This window comes from Cervus canadensis, chromosome 11, assembly GCF_019320065.1.
Source record: "Cervus canadensis isolate Bull #8, Minnesota chromosome 11, ASM1932006v1, whole genome shotgun sequence".
Taxonomy (NCBI): Eukaryota; Metazoa; Chordata; class Mammalia; order Artiodactyla; family Cervidae; genus Cervus; species Cervus canadensis.
This window is the reverse complement of record NC_057396.1, coordinates 12,905,597-12,913,125: the sequence shown is the minus strand read 5'-3', so window position 1 is coordinate 12,913,125 and position 7,529 is coordinate 12,905,597. Positions and strand designations below refer to the sequence as shown.

General features: G+C 45.8%; 1 non-coding gene across 1 annotated transcript; it reads right to left on the bottom strand.

The window, feature by feature from the left end:
- Positions 1-2,631: 2,631 nt before the first annotated feature.
- On the bottom strand, positions 2,632-2,739 carry LOC122450655. Its single transcript, XR_006272160.1, has one exon. It is a non-coding gene; the product is annotated as a U6 spliceosomal RNA (small nuclear RNA).
- Positions 2,740-7,529: the final 4,790 nt, after the last annotated feature.

The following is a 7,529-nucleotide window of genomic DNA, read 5'->3' as shown; positions in this document are numbered from 1 at the left end:
GAGTATGGCTTGATCCCTTTTGTTGAAGAACCAAGTCTAGTAGGAAAGATACCATGCAGGTAGCTAGCTAATCATGATACCTTTCATGAGGTATTCATGACAGTATTCTATTAGTAGTGTTTGGTGGAAAATTCAAGTCAGGTTTTGCCTTTAGGAAGTCATTGTGACAATGCCTGGATTTATATTAAAAAGATACAACTTCCATCCTATCACAATCTCTTCATTTCAATATGGTATTTTCATTGGCTTCCCATTACCCAGAGAGTGAAGTTCAGACTTCTTGGATCCTCTGCCAGGCTTTATGCCGAAGATTCTCAGTAGGTATGTCAGATCTGCTGAGATGAGGCTGTAGACTGAATTGTTCAAACCCAATTCCCAGTGAGATGGTATTTGGAGGTGGGGCCTCTAATCAGGTTGGAGTCCTCAGGAGTGGGATTAGTGTCCTTATAAAAGAGACACTGGAGACATGTCTTGTTCCTTTGGTCATGTGAGGTTATGGTGGGAAGATTGCTCTTGATGAGGAAGTGGGTCCTCACCGGACACTGAATCTACTGGAGCCATATTCTCAGACTTCCAGCCTCCAGAACTGGAAGGAATAAGTTTCTGTTGTTTTTAGGCCTTTGGTATTTTGTTATTGTGGGGCTTCCCAGATGGCTCAGTGGTAAAGAATCCTCCTGCAATGCAGGAGACCTGGGTTCGATCCCTGGGTTCAGAAGATTCCCTGAAGAAGGGCATGGCAACACACTCTCATGGACAGGGGAGCCTGGCGGGCTACAGTCTGTGGGGTCACAAAAAGTCAATGACTTAGCAGGTAAACAACAATTTTGTTATTGTAGCCCGAAAGGACTAAGACAGATGGTGACAGCCTTGTCCACTTACCTTGGTTTGTACTACAAATGTGATCATTATTCCACATGTGCCTCAACCTGAAATGGTTTGGGAAGCCTTGTCCTTCACAGCCTGTCCCTGACTTTCTTGCCAAATTTCCTTCAGCTGTCTTTTCACACACGGGATCTGTTTCTTGTTCCTTGTCCATTTGCCATGTTTCCCAGCCTACACACCTTTGCTCAGATGGTTTGTTCTGTCTGGAAGTCTCGCCTGATTCTTTCCACCACTTCTGTATATCCTGCAAATTCTTGGAGAAAAAAAAAAACACCCATAAGTGACCTCTTTCATAAAGGATTCCCTGCATTCGTTGTCCTTTTTTATGGCATTTGCCATCTGTTTCATCACTTAGTAGTGAAAGGACTTAGAGCTGGGTCTGGCACATAGTAGGTCTCAGGAGGCCGACTGGCCAGCCTGCCTGCCTTCCCTGGTCTATCTGTGGGATCTTAGGAAAATTACTTAAATCAGTGGTTCTTAAACATAGCTGCACATCAGGTGACCTGAGGAGGTTTTGTTTAATAACCTGATGCCCAGGCCATACTGCAAGTCAATGAAACTAGAAACTCTAGAGGATGGTTTCAAGTATCAGAGTTCCCCAGGTGACTCCTACATGCAGCCAGGGTCCAGAGCCACTGCTTTGAAGAAACAGAGCCTGGTTTCTTCATTCCAAAAATTAAATGCAATGTTTGCAGCAGCTTGGCATTATGCTTGGTGCATACTGAGTAGGCAGTAACTGTTAATTATTGCATTTTATCCCAGCTTTGCATTTCTTGGCCAAAAGTGCCTTGCATATAGTAGGTATAGAGATAAATGCTGGTGGAATAAATGAATGCTCTTCCCAGAGGAAGGCCTCTGGGAAACACCCAGCAGGTTGTTGCAGAGAGCTGGCCTTAATGTGGAACTAAAAGTTGTACCTGAAGCAGACACGGAGGTGTGGTCATTCCTGGGTGCAGGCAACGGGGAAGAAGTGGAAGGGGGTGGGTACTGGCTTTATAAGATTTAAAAACAATAATAAAACCAACTACAAATCTATCTCCTTTTTATGATCATCTCCCACTGGAAATTCTTAACAGTACCGGTGATAAAATGCTTCTTGCTGGGGTAGACTTCTCCCAGTTACACGCCCTCTCTGCCTTATCTTTCCACTACTGGCTCAGAGCCTAATGAGCTAAATGGCTGGAGAAAGAAACAAGGGAACTGTAAATTATATTTATAAATTAAGTCATATAAAGCCAGACTAAGTAATTAAACTGTGGACCCATATTTAAATACTTGTATAGCATTTGGGCCCTGAGATTTCTTCCTGCCATAATGGTTGGCGGTCTGTGAGGTGGGCTGATGACTCATACGAGGTCCTGGGGCCAAGTGGTGCCAAGGTCACTGTCTGAAGAGAAGGATCCTTGAGTTACAGTGTTGGATGTGGTCAAAGGAACAGAAAGGAGATTTTCAGGGTAAACGGTGAGGAGCAGAAAACCCCAGGCCCCCTGGAGCATGTGAGAAGTGGTAGTAGCATCCTAGATTAGTGAACGAAGGCCCAGCGGGAAACAGTGGGGGTCTTCCCATTGCTGGCTCTAGCCCACCTTTCACTTTTCACTTCCTCCCCTCCCCTTCACATACCCACCTAGAGCCACAGAGGTCAATATGCCTTCTTTGAGCAGTCTCCTTTTCACATCTCTGCACCCTTGCCTGTGATATTGCCTATGTACCCATCCCTTCTCCATTCTTAAAAAAAAATTTAATGAAAAAAAAAAAAAAGGAATGCTCTATGAATTTGTGTGTTATTCTTGTGCAGGGGCCATGCTAATCTCTGCATCATTCCAATTTTAGTATATGTGTTGTTGCCCAAGCGAACACCCTTCTCCATCCTTCACCAGGCAACTTAGTCCTTCAGGAGTTAGCTCCAGGGGCCCTATGGAGTCTTTTTCCTGACTCATTCAGGCAGTGGCAAGCCTTCCTCTGGGAAGCCCAGGTGGCTCAGTGGTAAAGAATTCACCTGCCAATGCTGGTGGTACAGGAAACGTGGGTTCAATCCCTGGGTAGAGAAGATTCCCTGGAGAAGGAAAATAGCAACCCACTCCAGTACTCTTGCCTAGAGAATCCCATGGACAGAGGAGTCTGGCAGGCTACGTCCACGGGGTCGCAGAGTTGGATACAACTGAGCAACCGAGCCTGAGAAGTCTTCCTCTGGCCACACAGTGACCTTATGGGGTAACAGTTCTCTGCGGAGTCTCTCCCCTGTAAGGCCCTGAGTAGCAGAGTCTCTGTTCAAAGCTCCTACAAAGTGCCTGGCAGGATGGAAGGTGCTTAACACCCCACTGTTGCGTGAGTGAGTGAGTGACCAAAGGAGAGACAGACAGACCTGCATAGAAGGAGAGGTGATATTATCCTTGTTTTTCAGAGTTAGATGGTCAGCTCAGGGGCTCTGTCTTGTTCAGCTTCCTGTAGGCAGCACCCAGTGCGGCACTCAGCAGACAGAAATCGCACCATGAATATTTGCTAGGTGAATAAGAGGCAACTGAAAAGAGATAGACTTTGGCACAAACTCCCCTCCTCCCAAAGAAATAAACCAGGTAAGCTAAGTGTACTGCTAGGACAGGTGTCAGTATCCACTGGTGTTTACAAAACATCACTGTGTATATTAACAAAAGCTAGGGGAGGGCAGGCAAGGCACTCCAGGTCTAAGATCAAGGGGAGATTTGTTGGGGGTGGCGGAGGCAAGGGATGGGAGAAAGGGATGTGGAGCTTGGGAGGCCCAGACGGGGAAGCAGGGAAGGAGGAGGAGACCCTGATGAAAGGTCCTGAGCTGCCTTCAAAGGGAGGTCACAGGAGAGATGGGGGCTTGAGAGGGAGTGGTTTGTGGGGAGGAGCATGGTCCGCTGTTCGATAAGCGGCATGAATGGCCAAGAAATGCTTTCAGAGTGAGACAAGAGGAGAGAAAACGGGGAGGTGGGGGGATTGGACCGAGAGGGCCTTTGAGGAACCCAGGGGTGAGGCCTGGCTGTTTACTTGCCCACAAGCACCCAGGGTGGTCTGGAAACACACCAAGGTTTGACATCTGCTCGTAACAGGTAAAGAAGCGGGACTCTGTTCTAGCTGGGAGCTGCATGATGGGAGGGCCTGCCTCCTTCATTTATTAAATGTGGGGGCTTGGGATGACTCTAAATCTCCAGGTCCTTCTAATGTCCAATGGGGATAATCAAAGTATCCATCTCTTAGAGGGCTTATGAGAGTTCAGTAAGTAGATACAGATAAGGCAGGGCCTGAGCCTAGTAATTGCTCAATAAATATCGGTACTAGTAATTATTTCTAATATATCGTTGGGCATTTCACTAGCGGATTCCATGTTTTTCTGTGTTTTTTTTAGCATTCCTTACAAAAGGGTCTTTGAGCATTCCTTGCTCCAGAGGGAGCAGAAGGGAGAAGTTGGATGGGAGAGAATTAGACATTCCCTTAGGCATTTTTTTCCTTTGGGATGTTCTGTCATATGACCAGTCTGTTATGAAGTTTTGAAGTTTTGTTGTTCCCTAAAGTGGAGCACAGTAGTCAGCTGTGTGAATTTGGGGATGTCACATTCCCTCATCTCTGGTAGCTCTCTCCACTCCACGAGGACACAGATTCTAAGTTGGTCAAGGGCCGAGAGGGGAGTGGGGAGACAGGTGGGCACTGGCAGGTGCTACAAAGACCAGTTTGGTCGATCAAGGACATCTGAGACCTGTGTGAAGTCAAGGGGCTGCCCAGGCATGGTCTCCAGTCTCACTGTCCTCGGGAGTCCCCGGGATGGCTGTAGACGCTGCACTGGGGGAGAGGTGGAGAGAGGGTTGGCCCCAAGGGCAGCTGCTCTGGTTACACAGCATCCATGAAAGAGCTACAGTGGAGCTGGAGGACATTCATGCCCCGTGGAGCCATTTGTTTCTCTGTAGCCCTGCATTGGGCTTCCCAGGTGGCTCAGTGGTAAAGAATAGCCTGCCAACCAGGAGACGTAGGTTCGATCTCTGGGTCAGGAAGATCCCCTGGCATAGGAAATGACAGCCCACTCCAATATTCGTGCCTGGGAAATCCCGCGGACAGAGGAGCCTGGCAGGCTACAGTCCGCCGTGGGGTCTCAAAAGAGTCAGACATGACTAAGCGACTAAACAGCTGCAGCTATGGCTGCAGCCTTGCATTACAGGATAGTCAGGTATGAACCGAGTTCGGTGCTACAATGTTTTATCAGACCAGATGTCCCATCGTGTACATCCGCTCTATATCAACCCTTACAGTCTGAACAAAATTGCAAGAAAACCCCTGCCCTCTCCGCCTACACCCTCAAGTTCCTTCAAGTCATCTGTAATTTGAGAAAATATTTTTTTTCAATACACAAAGGCTATTTTCTCTGCCTCAATCTCTCTTTCTGTCTTTCTCTCTCCCTTTCCCCAAAGACATGTTTTTCTGTAAATACTGCAGCTCAGCTCTGAATCACAGATCAAAGCATTGCTTCTTCATTCATCTTTTGAGGCCAAATTGCAATTTATAATGTCTGTGGTTTGCACTCATCTGTCTCCGTGTCATCTCGCTTTAAATCAGCAGAAAGCAACCCACAATAACGTGGGGAAGTGCCCTGCGGAAGCAGAGAGTGTAATCTGAGCCCAGTGTTCCTGAGCCTCTGTACCCACAGGTAGAACGATCTGGGGCCTTGATTGTATCCGACATTAATCTTGGTAAACAACTTGTTTTGATGAAAGTTGAAAGCCAGATGAAGCAAGGGAAATTCACAGTTATCAGAAAAGAAAACGTGATGCTTTCCTATTTCCACCCCTTCCTGCACTTTTCAGAGACATCTAAGACTTTGTCTCTTTGGGCCAAATAGAGGGGGTGTGGAGTTAGGCTGTTTTCCTCAGAGAACATGCTAATAGATGGTTCTGGAGCTTTTAGGGAATTGGACTTTTGCAGAGCCAGGTCAGAGTCTAGGCTTTGGGAGGAGTCCTGGAGAGTTGTAGGTTTTTTTTTTCTTCTTTCTTTCTTTCTTTCTGCTTTCCTCCTCAAAAGAAAAACATTCCTGAAGACAGATATTATGCCTGGTTATTCAACCTACTTGCTTGTCTCCTGGGGACAGGGCTGACACTAATGTTGTTCGCTGTCAGCTTTTTGGATGAAACACTGTACCTTAGAGACTCCACAGCCTAATGGGGGGTATGACAGACCAATATCACCTGCACCAATGCAAAGCGCTTGCCTGGATGGACTCAGGTTAAACACATTATTGAATAAAAAGTTTATTTTTAAGCACACATGCTTATTAAAATGATAGTATGAATAATCCTCATTCTTACTGAATTTGTCTAGGAGACTTAAGGAGCTTAGTTGTCACTCAGGCCAAGCAATGGAAGTTTTGATGAGTTGGTGTCTCCGGTCCTGGGAGTGCCTCAGAGTTTAATTTAGGCTCAACTCCCTCCAGGCTACTAGATCTGCCTGCCCTACTTTCCCAGAGACAGGGACTAGGGAAGAGCTCCTTCTTTGATCTTCTCTTGGGGAATATACTCACCATGGGAAAGCTGGGGGGTGGGGATGGTTGGTGGAGGTTAGGGGAGATGAAAGAATCTGGTTAAAATTCCTAGGTTCAGACTTCTCTGAGAAGGGGATGCACTGTCAAAACACTATGAGTGCTTCAACTTACAAAGCAATTTCAGATTAAAATGTCCTATGTAAGGTAAGCGGGGTGGGAGACATTATTGATGAAGAAATCATATTTAATCTTTAATGAGAGATAAAGCAATTGCTTGCCCAGAATTACTCAGCTATTACATGGCAAGCGGAAATCTCCAAATCCAGTGTCTCTTTCTTCCTTTCTCTTAAAAAAAAAAAAAAGAAAAGTTATTTATTTACTTGGCTACATCTTATTTTAGTTGTAGCATGTAGGCTTAGTTGCTCTGCGGCATATGGGATCTTCGTTCCCAGACCAGGGATCAAACTCACATTCTCTGCATTGAAAGGCAGATTCTTAACCACTGAGCCACCAGGGAAGTCCCCCAGTGTATTTGTTTAATTTAAATCTGATCATGGAGACCTACAAGACTAATCACTGTGTAAACACAGATGCATATCTATAGGTAACACAGATCACACAGAACTCACCGTCATGGAGCAAGGTAGGAGTGAGCATCCCCATTTTTGCATGTGGGTAAACTAAGCCTCAGTGAGGTTAAGCCTCTTTCCCAACATCACTCAGCTGCTAAGTGGCAGAGCTTGGATTCCAAAACAATCTTCTGGTGCTAAGTCCAGGGCTCTTGCTAATTTCACTTTTCTGGGTGTTGAAAAATAACTTGGAAAGAAAGGCAAAGATTCCTTTGCTATCCTGAATTGTCTGGATTGAAGGTCTGCAGTAGGAAACTGATGCAAAATGAAGAGTTTATTTTTCCATAAAGACATAAGATTGTAATGGCTAGTCTCTTGCCCTAATTATGCGCCGTGTAATTGTGTCCCTTCCTACTGAAGACAATGATACTTTATGGAAGATATGTAAATGTGCGGGATGATTTTGCAATGCGGGTTGTCAGAGTCAGAGAATAAATGGACAAGGGGCAGAGCAGTGGTGGGGCACATGTGGTGGACACAGAATTCTGATGTAGAAAAAGAAGGTTTTGAGAGAAGACAAGCTGGTTAAAAGT